Below are 27,620 nucleotides of genomic sequence, written 5' to 3'. Positions count from 1 at the left end.
TAACCTTTTATTATTGTGTGGTCCAGGAGTCCAGCCTTCAGCTCTTGTTGAAGAATTATTTAACTAGCATATTTTTTCACATAGACTAGCAGAGAGTACCCAATGATTGTCTTACCTTCTTCCTCCCGCTATGCGCAATCAATGGTTGCCATTGTGGTTATCATTTTTTTGCTATTCCAACAGCCTTCCTCTGCTAAGCATCACCCGTCCTGTCCTCCTTCCTCATGCGGCAAAATTCGCAACATAACTTATCCATTTCGACTGAAAGGCGATCCACGCGGTTGCGGCCTCTCAGGGTATGAGTTAGATTGCGTGAATAACGTAACAGTGTTAACTCTGTTTTCAGGGAAATACCACGTGCAGGAAATCAATTACAAGAAATATCAGATCCGACTCACTGATGTTGGTATTGTGGAGGACGCTTGCTCCGTTCCTCGCTATTTCTTATACGAACAAAATTTTAGTTCTTTCGAAATTCCTTACTATAGTACACCAGATGCGCTAACTTTTGGTGATATGGAGATAGCAAGGTTTGGGTATCCAAGCATAGGGTTCTTAAACTGTAGTAATGCAGTGACTAATGACCCTCGATATGTGGAAATGGATACCCATCGTTGCGATTCCGGAGGGCATATTTATGCCATTCTGATGTGTGACTTAATTGGCTTTAATCTGATGGACATCAAGGTTGGGTGTCATCTTAAGGTTGCCACCTTTGCAAACTTGTTCAAATCAATCAAAAAGATTGATGATGATTACTATGGTGCAGAATATGTTGATTACATAAACGCTTCCTCTGCTGATATCCGCAAGTGGCTGAACGGTGGATTTTGGCTGTCTTGGTTGGCACCGGTTATTTGTAGGAAGCAATGTGGAAAGGACATCAAATGCTTTCTCAACGAAACCGCACAAGTTCAATGCGATCGGCATCGTTACTGCCATTACGTCACAACTACCAGTACCAACTGTGGTGGGAATTCTTCTCTAAGTCTTTTTCCAATACTACTTTATTTATTTAATGTTTCTATTTAAATATGTTTTTAGTTGTTTTTTTTTTTTAACAGAATCGGTAGAGTTGTCATGAAGTTAATATGTTTTGATTTTGATTTTTGTTAAACTTTATTGGGTAATATATTTTTGTCCATCTAAAATTTTTAAAGTTTAATTTTAATCTCTCTAATTTTATTTATTTTTATTATTTTTTATTTCTCTAATTTTTAAATTCATTATTTTTTAGTGCTCTAAATAGTTTAGATAACATGCTATATAAAGAAATTTAAATGGATAGCCATTACGGAAGCTAAACTAAAGCATTTCAAATCTAGAGGACCAAGATCAAACAATTTTTTTTAGTGAAACCAAAATCAAATTTGAAATGTTTTAGAGTGATCGAGAACACATTTATCAAACTTTTTTTTTTATCTCTGTAAAATTTGAAATCATTATTTTTAGCTGCATAGAATAAGTTAATTTTGATCTCTATAAAATATTATTTGATTTCATTCCTCCAACATCAAAAATCACAATTTTTAAGAGTAAAATATAACATCTCCCAATGTTTTTCGAAGTTACATGTAATTCCAACTCCTTTCTTACACCTAAACTAACCTTTTTAGTTGTAAAAGTTAAAAAAGCATAAAGTTTATATGTAATTTCAAGAAATTTCAAGGAGAATTAGAGTTATTTACTTTTTTTTAAAGAAGATAAAGAACATTTATTTCTCAAATTTAGAAAATTTTCAAATCATCATAAGATTTTAAATTTCTATTATTGCAATTTACACTTAATTAAATAGTAAAAAAATGGCTTCCTATCCATAAATCGTTGGTCCTAGTAGTTTGAAATTTATCCTTTTAAGTATGTTTTTAAAATTTTAGTTATGTGAATGAAAAAAAAATTATTGGAAGAAAAAAATTTAATTGAAAGTGATAAGCCACGTTTTTTTAATAAATATTAATTTACTAACAAAGTACGAATAACATGATAAAAAAATACTTATTCTTGTTGACAATTAAAAATATGCTAATGTTTTCTTTTTTGTGTTCTAGGAATTCTACCACGGATTCATGAATATATACTATGTAAGTTTGCGCTTACCCATCTTGTTGTTTCTCTCCTACGATTATTTTTCCCTTTAATATTGACAATGCACTTATAGAGCTAACTGCAATACTAGTTAAATTGGAGATAACTCTAGCATTAGTATTTTATTGTCAATTTCTCAACTCTAGCATTATTATTGACTTACAACTCAATGGTCCCCAAACAAAACATTGTAGCTACTAGAACTCCCAATTTCCTTTCCGTTGTTCCTCTGTGCTACTCTATACCCATTTTTTACAGAGCAATTTTCATCTGAACTTAGCCCCCAAGCCAACTTATTATCTCTTTGGCTATATCCCAACGGAATAGCAAGGATTTGGTCACTTTCTCCTTCTTCCAATATATATATAAGATAAGGGACCTATTTCATTTTCTAGAGTCATTTTCTATAAGATCTGCTACCATCAAGTCTTCCAAACCCTCACTAGGAATTGATCTCAACATATTATCTTCACACCCCCTAATCCATTTATCGCTCCAATCTTTCACCTTCTTCCCATCCCCAACTTGCTAAACAATACCCTATTTTAAAATATGCCATGCTACTATTATGCTCGACCAAATGAAGCTCGGATTATGCCCCTTTTTTTCTTCAAGAGGATACACCCTAAGGAAACATTTTGCCTCATAACCCAGCCATCAAACAATTCTCAAAATGAATCATTCTCCATATTTGTTTTGCTAAGATGTCATTCTAAAACCTAGACCCGCATTAGACTCTCAGCCAATGAATTTTCCTTCCTTCAATATTCCTCCCTAGAAAAATCTTGCTGTTAGACTCTCTGTGGTGTGTGACTCAAAAATCACAAATGGCACAAGTGGGAAGACTTTAAGAGGTGCTATCATAACTAAATTCAGTTATGATAACTGAATTGGTTTTGGCACCAAAGCATAGCTAGAGTGTATATATATATTCTTGATCATGTAATGCAGTGTATGGTGGTTTTGAGAGTGGCTCAAAACAAAGAGGCAAAAATCAAAGTTGCTGCAGAAAACAGAAAGTTCAATAGAGAGAGAGCACTAGGTGATTGAGACTGGTTTTGAAATAAGAAACCAAGAGAGATCAAAGCTAGCTGCTGCTTGTATTGAACTTGTAATTTCATGATCAATGTGATGATGATGAGCTGCACTTTCCCGTGGATGTAGGCACATTACCGAACCACGTAAATCTTTGGGTTCTTGCTCTGCTGTGTTTGCTTGCTGTGTTTTTCTTGTTTTTTTTATCTTGTGCAAGTTTAAGAGCAGCAGAATTTATATGAAGAACCAACTAGTGGCGCTGTCTGTGGGGACAAGATCAAGATCAAGAAAGATGGGAACAACAAAGTACGACATTGAGAAGTTTTCAGGGGAAAATGACTTCGGGTTATGGAGAATCAAGATGGGAGCAATCTTGATTCAACATGGCTGTGTAGAAGCTCTTGAAGGGGAAGAAAGGATGTCAGAATCTCTAAGCTCAAAGGAGAAATTAGAGATGATTGCTAAAGCCAGAAGTGCAATCATTCTATGCCTTGGAGATAAAGCTTTAAGAGAAGTTGCAAGAGAAAGGACAACAACCTCAATGTGGTTGAAACTGGAGTCATTGTATATGACAAAGTTCCTTGCAAATCGGCTATGCTTGAAGCAACAACTGTACATCTTCAAGATGACAGAGTCAAGAACTGCCACTGAACAATTGGCTGATTTCAACAAGATTCTTGATGATTTGGAAAATATTGAAGTAAAGCTTGAAGAGGAGGATAAAGCTCTCTTGCTTCTGAATTCCTTACCAAAATCCTTTGAACATTTCAAGGATGCAATTCTTTATGGCAAAGATCAAGACATTACCCTAGAAGAAGTCCAGACCTCAATAAGGACTAAGGAGATGCAAAAACAGCAAGACTCCAAATCTGAGGATAATGGTGAAAGCCTGAATATTTCAAGGGGAAGGAATGAAAAGAAGGGAACAAGAGGAAAGAAGTCCAGATCAAGGTCAAGGGATTCAAAGAATGGCCAGAAAACAAAGTTCAAATGCTTTAATTGTCACAAAACTGGTCATTTCAAGAAAGACTGCCTAGACAAGATCAAGAAAGGATCTTTGGACTCTGCTGACATAGTTGAAGCCTCTGAAGGTTATGAGAGTGCAGGTGTTTTAGTAGCTTTTAATACCAAAACACAAACAGAATGGATTATGGATTCTGGATGCTCATATCACAACAGCCCGAGAAAGGACTATTTTGAAACCTTGGAACTGAAACCAGCAGGAGCTGTACTGCTAGGAGATAACTACCCCTGCAAGGTACAAGGCATTGGAACTGTGAGATTGAAGATGTTTGATAATATAGAGTATCTACTAAAAAATGTAAGGTACATTCCAAAATGCAAAAGAAATCTTATTTCCATAAACATGTTTGATGATCTAGGATATTCAACTAGAATTTTAAATGGTGTTCTTAAGATTTCAAATGGATCTTTAATCATAGCTAAGGGTAACAAGAATAAAACTAATGGCTTGTTTATTCTTGAAGGTTCCACTATTGTTGGACATGCATCGGTAGCTAGTAATACATTGATTGATAAAACAAAACTTTGGCATTTGAGATTAGGTCATGTTAGTGAAAAAGGATTACATGAACTTGAGAAACAAAATCTGTTAGGTGGTGATAAACTATATAAACTTGAATTTTGAAATCATTGCGTGCTTGGTAAATCCCATAGAATAAGCTTTTGCACGGGTATTCATGTTTAATCAAGGCCTTTTGAGTATGTGCATCCAGATTTATGGGGACCATCTAGAGTGAAAACTCATGGTGGAAGCTCATACTTTCTCACCATCATAGATGATTTCTCAAGAAGAGTATGGCTGTATGTTTTGAAAAATAAGTCAGAAGCTTTTCAAAAATTCAGAGAATGGCATACTCTTGTTGGAAATGAAATTGGTACAAAATTAAAAGTTTTAAGAACTGACAATGGCCTGGAGTTTGTTTCAGAGCAGTTCAATGAGTTTTGCAGGAAAATAGGCATCAAAAGGCATAAAACAATCCCTCACACTCCACAGCAGAATGGTTTGGCAAAAAGAATGAATAGGACCATTTTGGAAAGAGTGAGGTGCATGCTTCTAAGTGCCGGACTGCCAAAGACCTTTTAGGGAGAAGCTGCAAACACAACAACATATTTGATTAATAGATGTCCTTCATCAGCCTTAGATTTCAAGACACCAATGGGAGCTTGGAGTGGTGAACCACCTGATTATTCAGAATTAAAGGTGTTTGGATCGCTGGCCTTTCCTCATGTTAAACAAGGAAAGATGGATGCAAGGGCTGTAAAGTGTGTGTTCATTGGCTATCCTGAAGGAGTTAAAGGGTACAAGCTGTGGAAATTGGAACCGGGTGAGACAAGATGCATCATCAGCAGGGATGTAATGCTGATAGAGATAATGAAGAGCTAGCTATTCAACATGACTTGTCCAATTATCAATTGACTAGAGATAGAGAAAAAAGGGTGATAAAGCCTCCAAGGAGGTATGGTCATGCTGATATTATTTGCTATGCCTTGAGTGTTGCTGAGGAGATTCAAAATTCAGAACCTAAGACCTGGAGGGAAGCAATTGAAAGTGAAGACAGCCAGCTGTGGCTTCAGGCAATGAGTGAAGAAATGGAATCTTTGAGAAAGAACAAGACCTGGATACTTGTGGATCAACCCAAGAAGCAGAAGGTTGTTGGATGTAAGTGGATTTTCAAGAAGAAAGAAGGCATTCAAGGAGTAGAAAGGCCTAGATTCAAGGCAAGATTGGTAGCAAAAGGCTTTACACAGGTTGAAGGAATTGATTATAATGAGATTTTTTCACCAGTTGTGAAGCATTGCTTAATTAGAATCATACTTAGTCTGGTAAATCAGTATGATTTGGAACTTGAACAGCTGGATGTTAAAACAACTTTTCTCCATGAAAATCTGAAGGAAACCATTTACATGAACCAGCCTGAAGGTTTTGAAGAAGGGAAAAACAAGGTGTGCTTGTTGAAAAAATCTTTGTATGGACTAAAGCAAAGTCCTCGAATGTGGTACCTAAAATTTGATGAGTTCTTAATCAGATATGGCTTCATTTGAAACAAATATGACAGGTGTGTATATATCCTAAAAAATGGGAAAGTACGTGTTCTTTACCTTCTCTTGTATGTGGATGACATCCTCATAGCAAGTGCTAATAAGGAAGAGATTAGGAAACTCAAAGAAAGCTTGAACACAGAATTTGAGATGAAAGATCTAGGATCAGCTAGAAGAATACTCGGGATTGATATTCATAGGGATAGTGCAAAGGGTGAATTATTCCTATCCCAAAGCAATTACCTCAAGAAAGTGGTTGAAAGTTTAAGGATGCATCTAAGAAAACCTGTTAACACACCACTTGGCCATCATACAAAGCTATCTGTTATTCAAGCACCGGAAATAGCTGAAGAAAGGTCTAAAATGGATCGAACACCCTATGCCAATGGTGTTGGAAGCATAATGTATGGAATGGTTTGCAGCAGACCTGACTTAGCTCATGCTGTAAGTATTATAAGCAAATTCATGGGAGATCCTGGCAGTGCACATTGGGAAGTTGTGAAGTGGACACTAAGGTATCTAAATGGATATTTGAAAGTTGGATTAAGGTACAAGAAGACAGCACATGAGGCAGCAATCACAGGCTATGTAGATGCAGATTTTGCAGGAAATGTAGACACAAGGAAATCTTTAACAGGATATGTGTTTGTTGGATCAAGTGGCCTCGAAATAATTAAGAAGGGGGGGTTGAATTAATTATTAATGAACCTTTACTAATTAAAAATCTAATCCTTCTTAGGCTTTTACTATGTTGTTAAGAAAGTAAAGAACAAAAATATAAACTTAACCAAAAGTAAAAGCGGTAATTAAAGTGCCAGCGGAAATTAAAAGAGTAGGGAAGAAGAAGACAAACACAAGAGATTTATACTGGTTCGGCAACAACCCGTGCCTACATCTAGTCCCTAAGCGACCTACGGTCCTTGAGATTTCTTTTCAACCTTGTGAAAATCCTTTTACAAGCAAAGATCCACAAGGGATGTACCCTCCCTTGTTCTCTTTGAACAACCTAGTGGATGTACCCTCCACTAGAACTAATCCACAAGAGATGTACCCTCTCTTGTTCTCAGTCAACAACCCAAGTAGATGTACCCTCTACTTGTACCACAAAGGATGTACCCTCCAATGTGTTAAGATAAAGTTCTTAGGCGGTTAAACCTTTGAAACTTTGTGAATGGGGATACAAAAGAATTCTCAGGCGGTTAGTCCCTTGAAATCTTTTGTATATGGGAAAGGGAAGAATCAAAAGAATTCTCAGACTGTGTTGTTTTGAATTCTTTGACAAGGGAGAAGGGAGACACAAAAGAATTCAGGCGGTTAGTCCTTTGTTCTTTTGAAAAAGGGAGAAGAAAGACACAAAAAGAATTCAGGCGGTTAGTCCTTGGCGAATTCTTTTTGGCAAAGGGAGAAGGGAATGAAAAAAGATGAATAACACAAGTTTTTGAACAAAAAACTTTTCTTGGAAGAGAAAGTTTTGAACAAAAACTTTTAGAAAGATGAAGACAAGATGAAACCAGAAAGTTCTGAAAGAAATGAAAGAAGATGTTGAAAGATAGATTGAAAGATAGAATGATTGAAAGAGATTATGGATATTAATTCAATGTTTCATGCCAAGGTCACATATTTATAGTTTCTTGATGACTCAAGTAAAAACTTGTAACTCTTGGCAATTCCTTTAAAACTAATCACTTAAAAAGTTATGACTTTTGAAAGAATCTTCAGAAACAAGTCACTTGAAGAAATGTGACTTTTGGAAATGAATTTTTCGAAAATAGTCACTGGTAATCGATTACCATAAAGGTGTAATCGATTACACATCAATAGATGTGACTCTTCATTTTGAATTTTGAAAATCTTAATGTTTTAAAACACTGGTAATCGATTACTACAATCTGATAATCGATTACCAGAGAGTAAAACTCTTTGGTAATGATTTTGCAAAAAACTTCTTGTGCTACTCAATGTTTTGAAAAACTTTTTAATACTTATCTTGATTGAGTCTTCTCTTGATTCTTGAATCTTTGAGTCTTGAATCTTGATCTTGATTATTCTTGAATCTTGAATCTTGAATCTTCTTGATGAATCTTTCTCTTGATTCTTGAATTGTTCTTGACTCAATCTTGAAATCATTCTCTTGGGCTTTTTTGTCATCATCTTTGTTATCATCAAAACAACTTGAATCAATCATGATTCAACATCATGAAGCTTGCTTCTACAGTGTTTACTTTGTTTGGTACAACAATCAGTTGGAAAGCAAATAAACAATCAGTTGTTGCTCTTTCAACAACTGAAGTAGAGTACATGGCCCTAGCTGAAGGAGTGAAGGAAGCAATCTGGCTTAAAGGTATGATTAATGAACTTGGAATAGCACAAGCTTGTGTCACAATTCATTGTGACAGTCAAAGTGCCATTCACTTAGCAAATCATCAAATGTACCATGAGAGGACAAAACACATAGATGTGAAACTACACTTCATTAGAGATGTGATTGAATCTGAGAAGGTGAAGGTGGAGAAGGTTTCAACAGAAGAAAACCCTGTTGATATGTTCACAAAGTCCCTCTCTAGTGTCAAGTTCAAGCACTTCTTGGACTTGATAAATTTTGAAGATGCCTAAAGCAGATTGGTAGAAGTGCAGCCCTGAATCGCAAGATAAACACTCGCTGATTTGGAGTCAAGGTGGAGATTTGTGGTGTGTGACTCAAAAATCACAAATGGCACAAGTGGGAAGACTTTAAGAGGTGCTGTCATAACTAAATTCAGTTATGATAACTGAATTGGTTTTGGCACCAAAGCATAGCTAGAGTGTATATATATATATATATATATATATATATATATATATATATATATATATATATATATATATATATATATATATATATATATATATATATATATATATATATATATATTCTTGATCATGTAATGCAGTGTGTGGTGGTTTTGAGAGTGGCTGAAAACAGAGAGGCAAAAATCAAAGTTGCTGCAGAAAACAAAGAGTTCAATAGAGAGAAAGCGCTAGGTGATTGAGAGAGGTTTTGAAATAAGAAACCAAGAGAGATCAAAGCTAGCTGCTGCTTGTATCGAACTTGTAATTTCATGATCAATGTGATGATGATGAGCTGCACTTTCCCGTGAATGTAGGCATATTGCCGAACCACGTAAATCTTTGGGTTCTTGCTTTGTTGTGTTTGCTTGCTGTGTTTTTCTGGTTTTTTTGATCTTGTGCAGGTTTAAGAGCGGCAAAATTTATACGAAGAACCAACACTCTCAATGTAGTTGCGAATAGCCACTAGAAGCAAGAAGCATTCGATTACATAAGTCGGGATAGCTAGCACTATAAATTTAATTAAAACCTTCCTTCTAGCTCTAGACAAGCTTTTCTCTTTCTACCGTACCCTTCAACCTTTTCCAAACCCTCTCCTTCACAAACTGAAACACTTGGTTCTTAGATCTCCCAATAGTAGTAGGAAGTCGAAGATACCTAGCATGACTTGTTGGGAATTTTCAATAAACCTTATAAAATACCAAATGAGAACCAAAACACATTACGTCAGATTATCAAGAGGTTTTAAGGAATACCTGGATCCATAGAGCTTGATCAACACGCAGCAGAATCTTATAGCGGTCACGAACAATTGGTTTAATGACCTTCCTCAACCAAATCACCTTCTTCCTTTTGGGACCTTAGTTTTCTCTTCAGATGGGGAGAGGAGAAACTGTTTCTTGATTTGGTGTATTGGGAACCATAATCATGTCTTAGGTTTTAAACCTATTAGGGTTCCCATTATCCCCTAATGGGCCAAACTGGTTTTCACTCATTAAGCCCATATCAATTTTCTGATGGCAGTCTAATGGGCTCATTGAATTAGATCACTTTATATTGAACCCATCTAAATGTAAATAACGAATATAAATGTTATAATATAATATGTAGCCCATATTAATTAATTAGGAATTATAAAATTCCTAACAATCTCCCACTTGGGCTTCATATTAACCTTAGAAATTTATATCACAAAATTCTTTAGGCGCGCAACCGTATGTTATTTACTATTAGACTCCTTTTATACAATCTAGTCCAGCTTATATAGCAACAGGAAACCACTGCAGTTTTCATCACAATTTAGCGTGACTAAGCCACAATGATCACCACTGTTACTCATACTCGATGACATAGATCAAATATGGATAAGCGACATGGAAATTACATACAATGTGATCTTAATCATGTTTATTTTCAACTAGTCCAAACTTTATTCTTTATAGAGATCAATCCAAAATGCAATACAAATATTGCACACAAAACAAACTCAGAATAGAATGATAAACATCAACTTTATTTCTGCAGAAAATCCAAATAACAAAATGTTTGTAAACCGTAAGATATAGAACATGAGTAAGACTCCCACTAAACTAAGATACTATCAGGAATTACACCCATATGAGCAGTGTGCTCGTGAAAAACTTTAGTGTCATACCTTTAGTAAGTAGATCAGCTAGCATGGAATGAGTTCCTATATGTTCTATACAAATCTCTATTTTCTGAATTCTTTATTTAATAACCAAATACTTTATGTCAACAAACTTTTACTTGGTTGAATCCTTAATAATACCGCTAAGATATTGTCCCAATAAACGCCTGATGGCTACTTAATGTTGGCGACAACAAGCAAGCTGGTTACAATAATTTAGCAATCATAAATTCTAGTATGATGTCTCAGAGCAAAATATTAACTCCACCAACATGGTTAAAGGTGGATCCTTATGTGGAGTGATTTCTATTAAGACATTATGAAAAAATTGAAGTCACAATACCCAATGATCTCTAAACTTCTAGACTTTCAATATGAAAACACATAGTTTCTTGTTCTCTTCAATTAACGCATAATGTGCTTTACTACTTCTAGTGTTGCATACCAAGATAACTCATATATCACCTTAGGACTCCCTTTTCAAACTCTAAATTTTAAACATGCAGATTTGGGATTCACATAATATGAGTAATTTAAACCATAGTAGTAACAACAACAACAACAATTAAAGGAGAGAACAACAAACATGCAACGCACAAATAATCTTTATTGTAAATTTCAAGACCCAAACAAGATACCTAGTGCACCATTAATCCTCAATCTTTGGATTGAAAAAGATTAACTGCAACTGGTACTCTCAACGCATTGATCAAACATTGGTGATAAGTCCTGTCAAACAAGGTTGTCTTTGTACACTTCATTGCTCACATGGAAAACTTATATGATGATTATTTCGGTCAAATAATGATTATCTTTGAACATTTCATTATTCACATGGAAAATCACACTATTTATAATCACCACATGTTTACCATTGCAAGCATGTAATTATTCTGTCAAATTGTGTCTTCCTTTGGGCCGAGCACACTTTACATGAATAATTCCATGCAACATCCATGTAAATTCAATCAAATTAACTTACGCAACAAAGGTTACTTTGGCAACATGTTGTTTCAATCAATTTAACCAAAAAAATACAAGACAATTTAATATAATAAATGAGAGGTCATAAAATTACACAAATTTTCTTAAAATTACACAATTTAACCAAAAGAATCCTTTGAAGATACTGGAGAAAAGGTTTCTTTATAGTCAATGCCTTCCTTCTGAGTAAAGCCTTTAGCAATTAGACGAGCCTTATATCTCTCGATATTACCCTTTGAATTCTTCTTGATTTTAAATATCCATTTACAACCAATAGGTTTCACACCTTTAGACAATTCGACTAGATCCCAAACTTCATTGTCATTCATAGACTTCATCTCATCCTTCCTGGCGTCAATCCATTTTTGAGAGTTAAAACTGCACATAGCTTGACAGAAGTTGATTGGATCATCCTCTGTTAAACCAACACCATCCTCATGTTCTTGAAAAAATTTAACATAATCATTTGAGATTGCACTTCTCTTCTCTCTAATGGATCTCCTTAAAGGCACTTCTTGAGGTTGTTGAGGTTGCTCTAAAGGTATTTGAGGGAGAACCTCATTATTGTCTTGTTTTGAAACAATGTCAATAGTTTGAACATTGTCTTCTATTACTAGAGTTGTGTCTTGAACAATAATAGGTATGGGGACTTGATCACTATAAATAACAGGTTCTTCCTCAAAGACAACATTCCTTATTTTCTCTTTCTTCCCAAACTCAACTTTCTCAAGAAATCACGCATTTCCCGTCTCAAAAACGAATCTTAAGGTGGGATTGTAAAATTTATAGCCCTGAGAGCGTTCAACATAGCCAACAAAATAGCAACTAATTATTCTTGAGTCCAGCTTTCTTTCATGTGGCCTCTAAGGTTGTGCCTCAGCCAAACAACCCCAAATGTACAAATGTTTAATGCTTGACCTTTTACTAGTCCAAAGTTCATAAGGGGTTTTGTTAACTTCTTTACCTGGCACCCTATTAAGGATGTAAACTGCGGTCTTTAAGGATTCTCCCCAAAGTGACTTTGGCAAAGAGGAATGACTAATCATATTTCTCACCATATCCTTAAGAGTTCAGTTTCTTCATTCTGCTACACCATTCATGCTAGGTTTTCCCAACATAGTGTATTGCGGAACAATTCCACACTCTTTGAGGAAAAGTGCAAAATGTCCTAATGTTGTTCTCCTGATCCATCATATCTGCCATAGTACTCACCACTACGGTCAGATTTGACAGCCTTAATTTTCTTTCCAAGTTGAAGTTCAACCTCAACCTTGAAAGTCTTAAAAATGTCTAGGGATTGGGACTTCTTATGTATCAAATATAGGTAACCGTATCTAGAGTAGTCATCTATGAACGTAATGAAATATTGTTGTCCATTCCAAGAAGTTGTAGGAAAAGGACCACAAATGTCTGTATGCACTGGTTCTAAGATGTCTTCAGCTCTTTCGGCACCTAATTTCCTTATGTTTGTTTGTTTTCCCTTTATGCATTCAACACAGACCTCAAAGTTCGATAAATCCAAAGGGTCAAGAATTTTATCCGACACAAGTCTCCGAATTCTCTGTTTAGAGATATGGCCTAAACACTTATGCCATAAGGTGGCTGAATTCTTATTCAACTTTCGTTTTGTACCATGTGAACTTGTTTGCAGTATTTCATTATAGGAACTAACAACATCAAGCATGTAAAGATTATCAATTAAAGAACCAGAACCAACAATATTTGAATTTTGGTAGAGACTAACTTTATTATTTCCAAATGAACAAGAAAATCCTAGTTTGTCCAAACTAGAAATAGAAATCAAATTCCGTCTAAAAGACGGTACAACAAAAGTCTCAAATAAATCCAAATTAAATCCAGTTTTTAACTATAATCTAAAAGTTCCAATAGCTTCCACTGCAACCTTCTTACCATCACCCACAAAGATGAATCTTTCATCATCACTTAGCAGTTGGCTCTACAGGCAACCCTGCATAGTCATACTTATGTGAGTAGTAGTACTAGAATCTACCCACTAAGTATCTTTAGGTACAAAAGCCAAATTAACTTCTGAACAAACTAGAGTAAGAAATTTACCTTTCTTCACATGCCATGCGACATACTTGGGACACTCTTTCTTCATGTGTCCCGACTTCTTGCAGAAGTAACAGGTAAATTTCTCATCCTTCTTTTGTTTCTTTTGCTGAGAAGTCCCTTTTGTAGCACCCTTAGTCTTCTTCCTTTTCTTATTCTGAGAGGTCGAAGTCAAGTGAGCACTTTCAGTTCTATCTCTCTACAGCCTCTCCTCCTCTTGCACACAGTGAGATATAAGCTCATTGAGGGACCATTTGTCCTTCTGAGTGTTATAGCTCACTTTGAATTGCCAAAAATATGCAGGAAGCAAGATCAAAACCAAGTGTACGAGCAGGTCTTCACCAAGCTCTAACTTAAGTGACTTGAGTTTTGATGCAAGACAGGACATCTCCGTAATGTACTCCCTTATGTTCCCTTTGCCTTTATACTTCACGGAGATGAGTTTAGCCAAAAGGTTACTCGTCTCCGCTTTTTCATTTTTGGCAAAATATTGCTCAATTTCCTCAAGGAATTTCTTTGCACTTTGACCCTCAGAAATAAAGCCCTGAAATGCCTTTGGAATAAAGCGTTTCATGATCATAAGGCACATTCGGTTGGACCAATCCCACTTCTCAATTTTTGCCTCATTAGAGGTTTCCGGAGTGGAAATGGGTCGTTGCGTCCTCAGTGCCAAGTCCAAATCCATACAGCTAAGAACAATTTCTACGGCTTCCTTCAAGACCTTAAAATTTATCTCATTCAGCATTGGGATAGAATTCACTTGGGCAGTAACATTTGCATCACTGACAATATTAACTAAAAAGAGAACAAAAACTAATAGCATGTTCACAAATAATCAGGCAAGTCGTATAAAGTGTATATATAACAAGGCATGCAAATATTTCCCATAATAGATCCATCACAAGATACCCAACACAACATTAATTCCAATCTTTGGACAGAGAAATTAATTTGTAATTGGTACTCTCAATGCAATGATCAAATATTGACAATTAGTTCTGTCAAATAATAGCCTTTCTTTGGACTGACTATTATTCACATGAAAAAAAGCTTTATAATTGTCACATATTTATCATTGCAGGTATGTTATTATTTGGCCAAATTATGTCTTCCTTTGGGCCAAACACAATTCGCATAAATAATTCCATACTAATATCCATGCAATTTAATTAAATCAATTTACACAATAGAGATCACTTTGGCAACATAATGGTTCAATCAATTTAATTAAAATTATCAGACACGCAAATAAATGGAAAGGATCCGTAATGGTTAAATTTGCACCCAATTACAATAACAGTAAATGTTTGAAAACAACATCATGGTAAACGAATTAAGCATCCGAAACGAACATACCACAGTACTATAAAAAATTTATACTAACCACATGAATATCATAAACTATCAGCCTATCACCGATTCATGAAGGAAAACCAGTTGGCAAAAAAAAAATTATTCATATAAGACAAAAGACCATTGCCTTATTAGTGATGCATATAAACAAAATACACACACACAAACACACACACACACACACACACACACACACACACACACATACACACACACACACACACACACACATATGAAATTGTGCCATGTACAAAATGCCAACGCCGGATACGTAGAACCTTTATTCCAAATAGAATAATATGCAAGCGTAGGCGACACAAACAAAATCTGTGTACAAACCCGTAAATCAAATGTAGAGGCCTTTTATTCATTTAAAAAAAAACTTTACGACCATAACACAAGAATTTACGGGTTTTACAATCTTATTGATTGAAATAGTTTCTCCCCAAAATAAAATTAGAGTTCATACAACTAAACGATCCAGATATAATACATATCAAACAACTTTAAATCCCAATAATCTAACAGTAATGGTGGCTTAGATACCACTTGTTGGGAATTTTCAATAAACCTAATAAAATACCAAATGAGCACCAAAACACATTACATCAAATTATCAAGAGGTTTTAAGGAATACCTGGATCCATAGAGCTTGATCAACACGCAGCGGAATCTTACAGTGGTCACAAACACTTGGTTTAATGAAATTCCTCAACCAAATCACATTCTTCCTTTTGGGACCTTCGTTTTCTCTTCAGATGGGGAGAGGAGAAACTGTTTCTTGATTTGGTGCATTGGGGACCATAACCATGCCTTAGGTTTTAAACCTATTAGGGTTCCCATTATCCCCTAATGGGCCAAACTGGTTTCCATTCATTAAGTCCATATCAATTTTCTGTTTGCAGTCTAATGGGCTTATTGAATTAGATCACTTTATATTGAACTCATCTAAATGTAAATAACTAATATAATATGTAGCCCATATTAATTAATTAGGAATTATAAAATTCCTAACATGACTCTCAAATTTTGTTACTCGCAAAAGTTCTTTTAGCTCATCTATTATGGTACTATACACATTTTTGCTACATGAGAGTTCAGATTTATGAAAATTAATCTTATGACCTGAAGCTTCTTCATATTTGCGATGGAGAGAAACTACAAATCTTGCTTCCTCCATTGTTGCCCTCCCAAATATCACATTATTATATGTTAAAAATAAGCGTGATATAGTGGGTGCCCTAGGACAATTCTTTATCCCATGAAGATTCCCATTCAACTTTAATTAGAACTCACAGAGTTTCAGCACAAAGAATAAAAAGGTAGTGGGATAATGGATCCCTCTGTCTTATTTCTCTCGAAGGTATAAATTCCCTACCCAGTTTCCCATTAACCAACATAGAGAAAGTCACAAAAGTAATAAATTTCATTATTAACTCCACAAAATTTTGGGGAAAACTGTTATGAGCAAGGATAGAAGCAGAAATGCAAAATGCAGAGAACGGGTTAGGAAACTTAAGACATGGAAGGAAAGGGAAATTGCTTATATTATTCTTATTTTTCTGTTAATACATCTCATATATTTATAACTATTAGTGCCTGTTAGCAGACAAAAGCAAATAACAGAATCACCTATGCACTAATAGAGCACTATAGGAAATAACAAAATTATCAAAAGCACAAAACATTTCTAACAAAATTGATCACTACTGATTATAGCATAGTTGAGTACTACGAAATAACATAATTGGTGCCAAAACTCCCTTAGACATAATCCTTCAAATTCTGAGGTTTTGAATCACCATCTTGATAAAATCCCACTCCACCCTATCATAGTATTTTAAAATGTCAAACTTTAGAGCCACAATCCCTTTCCTCCCTTTCTTCTTTTGTTTCATATGATGAAAACATTCAAAAGCTATGATAGTATTATCTATTATTAACTTATCCGACACTGAAGTACTTTGAGATTCACCAATCAAAGAGGGCAAAACAGTTTTCATCCTATTTGCAAAAGCCTCTGTAATGACCTTGAAAATTACATTACAAAGGCTTATGGCCTAAACTCAGGCTTCTTTACTTTAGGGATTAGAACAATAAGTGTTTTATTTATTTTAGTTGGGTTTGCATTCTCATTCAATACTTTAGTGCCATTTTTTTACGTCATCTCCCACAATGCGCCAAAACTTTTGGTAAAAAGGCCCTGGAGTACTATCTGGCCGGAGAGCTTTAAGAGGATGCATTTGAAATAATGCCTCTTTTACTTCTTCCTTAGTTAAATCTTTGTTCATGATCTCCCTCATCTCATCATCCAGACTTCCCTTTACTAGTTCAGCCAGCTCATTTATATTTTTTGGATCAGAAGATTTAGAGGTTTCTTTAAAGTGAAAGGTGAAACCCTTTTCAATGTTCTCTTCATCATAAAAAACCATCCCTCCATCATTCCTTAGTTTGCTGATCTTATTTGTTTGATTCCTTTGAGAAGCCATTCTATGGAAGAATTTGTGTTTCTATCTCCCCTTCTAACCAAATGTCTCTTGATCTTTGCAGCCACACTTCCTCTTCCAATTTAAGCAACTTATCCAGCTCCTCGTCTTTCTAAGTTGTCAGCAAAATAATATCCTCTATTTGCTTCTTTTTTTGTAATTATTGCAATTTCTTTTTCAGATCTTTTACTCTTTTTGGAATTTTTCCAAAACGGGCAAACCTCCATTCCTCCAAAAATTAGTACTGACTCTTTTTAAATTTCTTGTCACTAAGTCACCTTTGCACCAAGATCCTTTAGTGTCTGCTTGACACGCTTCCACATCATTTAGCCATACCTTCTCAAACTTGTACCTCTTTGTTTTCTTCCTTTTCAGAATCTGATTTTGAAAATCCAATACCATTGAATTATAGTCAGATGTATGTATATCTTGCTAAAGGAAATACCCTTACTTCCTTCCAGCAATTCATCCATACATCAGTTGCCATATATCTATCTAATCTTTGTTCCACTGTCTCAGGATATTTACTTTTATTAGACCAAGTATATTTATACCCTTCATAACCCAAATTCCTCAAACAACAATCCACAATAATTTGGTTAAACAAATCAACATTCTGAAAGTTCATATGTCCACCCCCTACTTCTCATCCGACCCCAATACTTCATTAAAACCACCCATACATAACTAGGCAACATCATCCCTCGGTTTCTGTCCTTTTAACAAATCCCAATTTTTATATTTATTTTGACTTTCAGGGTGTCCATATACAAATGTAGCTTTAAAACTTTCATCCATAGTTCCAAACTTACACTTCAAAACTGATATGGCTTTTCTGATCCATCGTAGACATGAAGGCTCTATTGTTGTGAGATCCTTGCAAAAAAAAAAAAAAAAAACCTTTCCAACCAACCATGCCTCACTTGCATTATCATTTTCCTTCACCTCCCTTGGAATCAGAATTTGAATCTTCGATTCCTTCTCTTTCAGGAATTCTATTTTCCACCACCGTTCTATAGTTCGAACCAAATCAAGCACAAGCCTCACAAACCCAGAGCACAAGCCTCGGAGAAAACCCTTAGCCGAGCGAAAAGGTACTAGCAATCAGGATATTGGCAAGAAGGCTAACAATGTGTTTGGATGGAGAAATTCAGCAGGGAAATTCATTTTTTCAAGGAATTTAAAATGATTCATGATAAAATAACTTGTAAGGATAGAATATTTGAAAGGAGATTTAATTTTTGGTATTTTTATGAATCATTTTGATTGACTAAAACAATGGGATTTCAAATTCTCTCAAAAAATATAGAATTTGAAATTCTTTTTACAGAGATGCTCACTCTAACTCACATTCTTGCTCGTGACTCTTTCTTGCTCAACAATTGCAACTACGGGTGACTAAAGTTTTTACGGCCGACATCGACATAAATTGTTTCTCACTGACATTGGTCTAGGTTTTTTCGGTTAGATTTTTTTGTATGATGTCAACCAAAGTTATTTTTTGTCGATATCGTCTAAGAATTTTTTAGATGATGTTGGTTAGGGTTATTTTCTCACTGACGTCAGTCATGGGAATTTTTTGCTGACGTTGGCCAAGGATTTTTTTTGTCGTTGTCATCCAGGTTTTTTCAGTTGATGTTGACCAATGATTTTTTTGGCCGACGTTAGCTAGATTTTTCTACTGACATCTGTCGTGGCTAATTTTTGAGTAGACACCTGCTAGGGTTTTTCAGTTGACGTCAATTAGGTTTTTCCAGCCAACATCAGCCAAAGCTTTTTTTTAGCCAATATCGGCTAGGGTTATTTTTCAGCTGATGTTAGCTAGGGTGTTTTGGCTGATGTCAACTAGATTTTCTTAGTCGATATCGATTAGGATTTTTTTGCTGACATTGACTAGGGTTTTCTGGCTGACATCAGCCAGAGCTATTTCTTAACCATATTAGCTAGGTTTTTTGGTTGATGTTGGCTAGGGTTTTTTCTGTTAACACCAACTAGGTATTTTTGACCGTCATCAAGTAAGACTATTTTTTAGTCGTCATCAGAGCTATTTTTTAGCTAACATCAACCAAGGCTATTTGATAGCCGATGTTGGGTAGGGTCTTTTGTCCGACATTGGTCAGGGCTATTTTTTAGTCAACTTCAACTAAGGATTTTTTGGTCAACATTGACCAATGATGTTTTTCGGCCGACATCGAGTAGGTTCTATTGGTCGGCATCGACCAAGTTATTTTTTAGCCGATATTGGGTAGATCTTTTTGTCAACGCCTACTAGGATTTTTTAGGCTGACGTTGGCTAAAAATAGCCTTGGTCAATGTCATTCGAAAAGATCCTAGCTGGTGTCAGCCAAACAAACCCTAGTCGACGCTGGTAAAAAAACCTAGCTAAAATCGGCTGAAAAATAAACTCAACCAACGTTAGCCGAAAAATAGCCCCAGCTGACGTCAACTGACAAATATTCCCGGCATACTTTGTCAAAAAAAAGCTTATTTGATGTCGACCGAAAAATAGTCTTGGTTGATGTCGGTTTAAAAACATCACTTGTACTGGTCAGACAAAACAACCCTAGTTAAAATTATCAATATTTTGTATTTTTAAATTATTAAAAATTAAAAAATATTTTTTAATTCATATTTCAAAATTAGATTGTGTTTGTTTTACATAAAGTTTAGTATTAAAATTTCATCTATTGAAAATATAAAATTGAAATTTTGTATACGGAGGAAATTGAATTGTCCTATCCAAACAAAGAATTTAAAATTGAAAAAATTTGAATTGATTTATCCAAACAAAACATTTGAAAAATAAAAAAATTAAAATCAAAGCAATTTTAATTTTAGACATTTCAAATTCCCTGAAATTTTGAAATTCTTAATCCAAATACAAGATAAAGGTTTATTTTTGGGTCATTTTTGAAGTCACAATTTTGAAAAATTTGTATAGTCTTGATACTCACAATTATTGGATGAACTCTAGTATTTATAATCGCCAAGAATCCTCCCATCATCAAATTCCGGCTGCCCTGTTGCTAGACACAATAAATAGTAAATTTTACTCCGTGGTCCCAAGAGATTCACTAACATTCCTTTTTATGTTCAAATATAAATTAAGCTGTGTTCATTTAACTTAAGGCTGTTGAAATAAATCACTCATCCATACCCTGAGAAATGTGTGTATCATAGTACCCTCTCCCACGTTTAAATATAAAATTACACATTTTTCTCTCTCTAAGAAATGGAAGCATTACATTATATAGTTTACTCCATTTAGTTTAATACCATTAAAATATTTATATAAAAGATTCTAGGATATATTTTTAATTAAAGTATGTACTAACTTTTTAATAATTAAATTATATTTAACAAATTTAAAATGCATTAAAGTATCATACAGTTTAATCTGTTAAGAGAGAGAAATGTAAATTTTAATACAAGATGGGATGGCAATATAATACTCGCATCTATCAGAAAAGATAGTGTAATTATTTACTTAATAATTAATAAATACTTGACAACATTATAAATATTAAATAATTGAATAATACTTCAATTTTGTAAAAAGTGATTATCCAAAGCATGTTTAAGTTTTCTTTGCTTTGATTGTTTTGTCTATAATGTTTTCATAACGTAGTCTTTGTCTTTTGCAGCATATTTTCACGGCATTATAACTGGTAATACATTTTATCTATTATCCCATTATTAACGTCATAATAATGCCTTTCAAAAAAATTTACGTCATAGTAATTGATAGCTTATTTCATATTTTGAACAAAATTATTGATTAGACAAAAACTTACGTTTTTTTTTAATTTCTTTTAACAAAATTTCTCACACAGGATTATTGAGTAGAATAACATTTCGTTCGATGGACATGGATGGCTTTATATCAATATATATAGGAAGAAATGTTTTACCAATATTCATGCTAGCCAGATACCTATTTGGAGTTACACTTTTGCTTGGTCTATTAATTTATAAGTGGCGACTAAGACATTTATCATTGTATGAAAATATCGAAAACTTTCTGCTAGATCACAATATAAATCCCATTAGGTACGAATACAGAGAAATAAAAAAAATGACTGGAGGTTTCAAAGTTAAATTGGGTCAAGGAGGTTTTGGCTCTGTATACAAAGGAAAGCTTCGAAGTGGGCCAGATGTTGCAATAAAGATGCTGAGCAATTCCAAATCTAATGGACAAGATTTTATTAGTGAAGTGGCTACCGTTGGAAGAATTCATCATGTGAATGTGGTACGTTTTATTGGATATTGTGTTGAAGGAAAACAAAAACGTGCTCTAGTTTATGAATACATGCCTAATGGGTCATTGGATAAATACATTTTCTCTAAAGAAGGAAGTGTTCCTTTAAGTTATGCGAAAACATATGAAATATCTCTTGGAGTAGCTCATGCAATTGCATACCTGCATCAAGGCTGTGATGTGCAAATTCTACATTTTGATATTTAGCCTCATAATATTCTTCTGGATCAGAACTTCGTCCCAAAGGTTTCAGATTTTGGACTTGCAAAGTTATATCCCGTAAATGATAGCATTGTCACTTTGACTGCTGCAAGAGGAACTTTGGGTTACATGGCTCCTGAATTGTTCTACAAAAATATTGGAGGAGTATCTTATAAGGCTGATGTTTATAGTTTTGGTATGCTTTTGATGGAAATGACAAGTAGAAGAAGGAACTCGAATCCTTGTGCAGAGCATTCAAGCCAACATTACTTCCCATTATGGATCTACGATCAATTTAAAGAAGAGAAAGATGTTGATATGGAAGATGTTTCGGAAGAGGATAAAATTTTAACAAAAAGGATGTTTATAGTTGCACTTTGGTGTATTCAGTTGAAACCGGGAGATCGACCTTCAATGAATGAAGTAGTGGAGATGCTTGAAGGGAAAATTGAAAGTCTTGAAATGCCTCCAAGACCCTCTTTTTACCCACATGAAATGTCAGAACCTAATGCCATAATCAGCTCTGACCAAACAACATGGAGTGATTCCAGTAGCATGGATACCTACCACGGTGAACCTATAAATATTGGATGTGCGTAATCTACGTATCTTATTTTAAGTTTAGTGGTGATCAACAAATTATATACCCTAGTTAGACTCGTAATATGCATATATACTTGCGGCAGAACTATTAGATTAGTGCCAAATTATTTACATGGTGTATTAATACTTGTTAATGTTGAAAGGGTTTGAAATTGCAGTAGTTAGATTACATGTTAGTTACTTATTGGTATTTTTTTTAACTCTATCCTATGGTGAAGAAATGTGGCTTCCCTGATATTCTTTAACATATTATTCTTCCTTGATTAAAATTGTTGTTATTTTGCCTTCTATTTTTGTTCCAAGTATATGTACTTTTTCTGTCATAAATTATTAAACCACAAATTAAGTGTTTCTAATGTTGCCTTCATTACATATCTAACAAAATTCAAGTTCTAATGAAAACCGATGTAACAAAACACGATATTTTTGTAAATAAAGTGTCTTTTTTAACCAAGGTTGTGAGTTTTCTTTAACATCGACTATTTTAAAACTGTTGTTGTGAGTTCTAAGTTAATATCGGTTTTTAATAAAATTGATGTTGTTATTTTTCACTTAACATTGGTTTTATTTAATATCGATGTTGTCAATGTGTGTTTTTAAATAATATCAATTTTCATTGTTGTGCCATTCCTCTTGTGCCAAAACCTCTCACAAGCCCAAACTTTTGTGGCCCTAGCCTCTCGTCACTGCTGCCATTGTCATTGTCACTGTCGCTATTGTTGATTCCAATCCCAATCCCAATCCCATTGATGACAAAGAACAAGACGTTATCACAGGAATTCAAAATGATTTTGCGGAGATTAGAGGAATGTTCAAAAGCGGGATCTCTGAAATTTCTGGTAATAAGACGATATCCAAATTCACTAAGATAGCTTTGAGTTTCCTTAAGCTTGGATTCGAAGAGGAATATGATCTCAAAGGTGTCCTCAGAGTTACCAAGGATGTCATTGCCTTCACTAGAAGCGTAGCTTTGCATCCATAAACTTGCCTTCTCTCAGAGCCTTTTACTTCTCCAAGGACGAGAAATTGCTACATGATACATTGTTGTTGAAATCCATAATTCGTTTATCTATTTGATGAATTTTTCTTGCTGCCTAATTGTGTGTGTGTAGTTAATTAATTATTGAATTCATGCAATTTAATTGTTCTAGTTTAGGAATACTATGTCTAATTTGCTCTTGCCTTTCTGGCATGTCATTGTGTTCATTAGGGGAATTGAATATTCATTTGTTTTTAATTTTGTGGGTGTTTAATTAATTTTTTGGCTAAATTGTTGCTCCAACGGTTGTTTTTGTGGAATTTAGATTATTTTAATTTTAAGTATAGGAATGTTATTTTAATAGTGTTGTTGATATTATAGTGAAGTGTTTGTTGTGTGATTAGTGTTAATATGGGTAGTGGGATGCTTTCCAAGAGGATAATGGAGGTGGGCAGTATGTGTGTTAGTGTATTATTAGTGGCATCATGTTAATTAATATTAAATAAATTAACCAATGGGGGAGGATTGTTTAATTGGAAGAGTGTCTTGTTATGTGTATCATAAATGGTAAGTTTCTGAAGTAGCAATGTCTTCCTCTTGATCTCATAGTCCATTGTTGCTTTTTCCAATATAAATGACGTATAAGTTGAAACATTTACTCATATATTAGGCTAGTTTTCTTAGTTATATAAAATTGCAATAGATCTCATTTTGCAATTGCACTATTCAACTAAAATTGATCAGGAATCACTATAAAAATTATGGCTTTCAAAGATAGTTATTAAGGGCTTTTAAAGACGGTTCATGAACCGTCTTTGAAGTTGCCGTTGTGGAAAGTCAATAGTTTCCATGATGTTTTTGAGACCGTCTTAGTATGCTCAAATTTCTACAATGGTTTTACCTAGTATGATCAAATTTCTATGATGGTTTTACCAACAACCTATCTTAGTAAGATCAAATTTCTATGATGGTTTTAATCATGAACCGTCTTAGAAATTTAAAAAAAAATGCAAAAATGAATGGTTTTAAGATAGTTTCTGGCGAAAAAACATCTTAGAAATTGAACCTTCTAAGACAATTTTTCTCTAGAAACCGTCTTAGAACCATCCATTTTCCAAGACGATTTATTCAGGAATCGTCTTAGAAATTGTATTTTTTTAATAAAAAAACAGTCATTTCTAAGACAGTTGTTGGACAAAATCATCTTAGAAATGATTTTTTTTTTATTTTTTTTTCGTACATTTCTAAGACGGCTCCTTCACATAACTGTCTTAGAAGATTTTCTTTCCCTTTTTCCTTCACTTAATTTTGTGATTTCAGTTAAGTGTATGAGTAAAAAAATGATAGTATTATTGTCAAACTACCAAAAACAACCTAGCATCACAATCTCTAGTAAACCCATACAGAACAAACATGACTCGTTACCCTAATTTTCAATCTTCAGCAATGAAAATGAAAGAAAACAAGCCTAGGTATTCAAAAAGAATATAATACAAGAACAAAAATACTGAAAATAAAGAACAATAGGATATTTAGTTAAACAATAGGATATTCAGAATTCAAAAAAATATTTTCCAATATCATATAGAAGTAAATTAAAGCAACCACCTTTCCAAATCTTAAGCAATATGACATCATGTTACACAAATCTATAGACTCAATAATTTCAACCAAATCCAATATTTACCTCAAAAAGATTTATGCGGGCATCAACATCAAATGTCAGATTTTCCAAAAGCCAGAGCACTGCCCTCTTGAATTCAATATTATTTCCCATAATAACAAGACTAAAGGCAAAAGAACAATATGTATCAGTTTCCATCTCAACAAGATACACAAGATGTGCTCATCACAAAAAGGAACAAATTGAATAAAAATAATATTACACAAACTAACAGCTCATGTAGTAATTAGACCCATGTACCTGGACAACGATTCAATAAGTGTGAGGGCAGAACCATTGTAGTCTTGAGGCAAGTGTTCAAGGTGCAATTGTAAACCGGAACCATTATAGTAGAGAATGTAAATTAATGAAAGAGGTGGAAAAACTAAACATGATCTATTAAGTCAAAACATAAATCTAATATGCCAATTAAAGTTAGTATTATTTCCACAAAACTTGAATAACAATGGTGCAAATTATGGACATTGTAGCAGGGAATTTAATGAAGTAGCAACTGTAATTAATTTAAGCAATATAATAGGTTATCTTGGCAGCTATAGTATATTACTTATTTGTGGTTGAATTTTTTCTAGCTTGTGAGTGAAACAAGAGCAATAAAGCAAGCTATCCCGCAAATGAGAAAGAGACCCCATAAGCTTTTAAGCTGAAGACGATCTGGATCAATTTTAGCATTGTCTAAAGTACAAGAGCTTTGTGTCAAAATGGCTCATGAATCTGCTTTAGATCTCCAGTTTCAGAGAGCTGTAGAATGGCAGTTGACATGTCTACAGCCAAAGGAGAGTCCCTAGGGAAGGCCTAGCAAGGCAAACAAAATGACAATTATTAATTTTGATAACACAAGCACCTTATGATGAGTTAGTCAGATGCAAATATATTGAAAAAACTCCAGATCTTTAAGAAACTTGAATGGTAACGAAGAAAAAAAAATCAAGGGAAAATGCAGCTAATATGGTTGATTCAACATTTTCAATTAAAGATATTTGAAAGACAATCTAATCACCTAATATGCATGTTAACATAATTAAAACAACACAAAAATGAGCTACTCATAGAAAAGCTTACCACATATAAGCTCTACCAAAATGAGAGATTTTAAGTGAAAAGAAATAGAGACAGAATTCTAAAATCACACGACCTGAATGCAGAGTTACTCATTTCAAGCTCAACATAGATACTGTATTCTTTGTGGATTGAAATAAAAATATATTAAAATAAAATATGAGACAAACCCAATACGAAAACATTGGCACCACGGTGGGATAAGTATTGTTGGTGTAGGAAATAACCAATTTTTTTTTGCCCACAACACCATCCCCAATAATGATGCATTTGATGAACCTAGAGGCACTCCCACATGGCTCCACTCTCCCATTGAAATTGAAAATTTGGACGCAGCAACCATATTTTAAGAAAAATAAATAGAATTAATTAGTTAAAAATTGGAAATAAGCAAAATATAAAAATAAAGATTCAAATCAAAATGCATGAATCTAGTTCTCCAACCTGATAATTCTTCTTGTGAAATGGGCTATATCATCATGACTATCAAAATCCTCATCTTAACAATGACCTGCAAAATGGACAGCTTGGCCGCACAAAAAACACTTATCCTATCGACGCAACTATACATTGTGAATACTGTGTCACCCTCTACCTCACACATATATGTACTAATAATAAAAAGAATAGAAATGCAGAATTAATTAAAAGTTTTAAAACACATTTAAATAAAAACATTTCAAAAAGGGTAAAAGGTTCACTTTTGATTTTCGAACATCATTATAGAACTTGTCCAATTAAATAATAAAATCATCTTGACTCAAAACAAGGCCATCCAAACTGAATGAAAGGAAGTCAAACTAATAGCGAAAAACATAAAACAACTATATTGTTGATGGAACAGTAACATATGAAATAAAACCACATGCCTCGATATCACATCTATTAGAGCATTTCCCTGACAAAGGCCAAGCCTTTCCATCTCCAGCATGGAACTCGTAATATGTTGGCTCACCTGAAACAAAATGATATTCAACCCAAACACAAACACATACTGGGAATGAGTTATCACATTCATATATGATAAAACACTAGAGCCTGTGAAACATATAAATACATAGAGCTGAATTTACACAAATAACATCACTTCACCAAATCAAACACAAGTATTCACACTTATTCAAGTTCACGCATTACATAGTATAAACTTAAAAGGGACCAATAACAACATTCCTAGTGGAAAAGAAACTTTTTGAATTCATACATGACGAAAAAAAAGTAAAATGTATTGAGAAGAAAATATTCCTATTTGATCAGTATACATTGCTAACATAAGGAAATAG

The 27,620-nt window shown here is 34.2% G+C and overlaps 1 pseudogene; it reads left to right on the top strand.

Moving 5' to 3' along the window:
• The first annotated feature begins 10 nt into the window (after positions 1-10).
• LOC100775753 (protein SUPPRESSOR OF NPR1-1 CONSTITUTIVE 4-like) lies at positions 11-22,875 on the top strand (annotated as a pseudogene).
• The last annotated feature ends 4,745 nt before the right edge of the window (positions 22,876-27,620 follow it).

The sequence above is a fragment of the Glycine max genome, chromosome 2 (genome assembly GCF_000004515.6).
Source record: "Glycine max cultivar Williams 82 chromosome 2, Glycine_max_v4.0, whole genome shotgun sequence".
Classification (NCBI taxonomy): domain Eukaryota; kingdom Viridiplantae; phylum Streptophyta; class Magnoliopsida; order Fabales; family Fabaceae; genus Glycine; species Glycine max.
The sequence above is the reverse complement of the archived record's forward strand: the minus strand, read 5'-3'. Positions and strand labels throughout refer to the sequence as shown.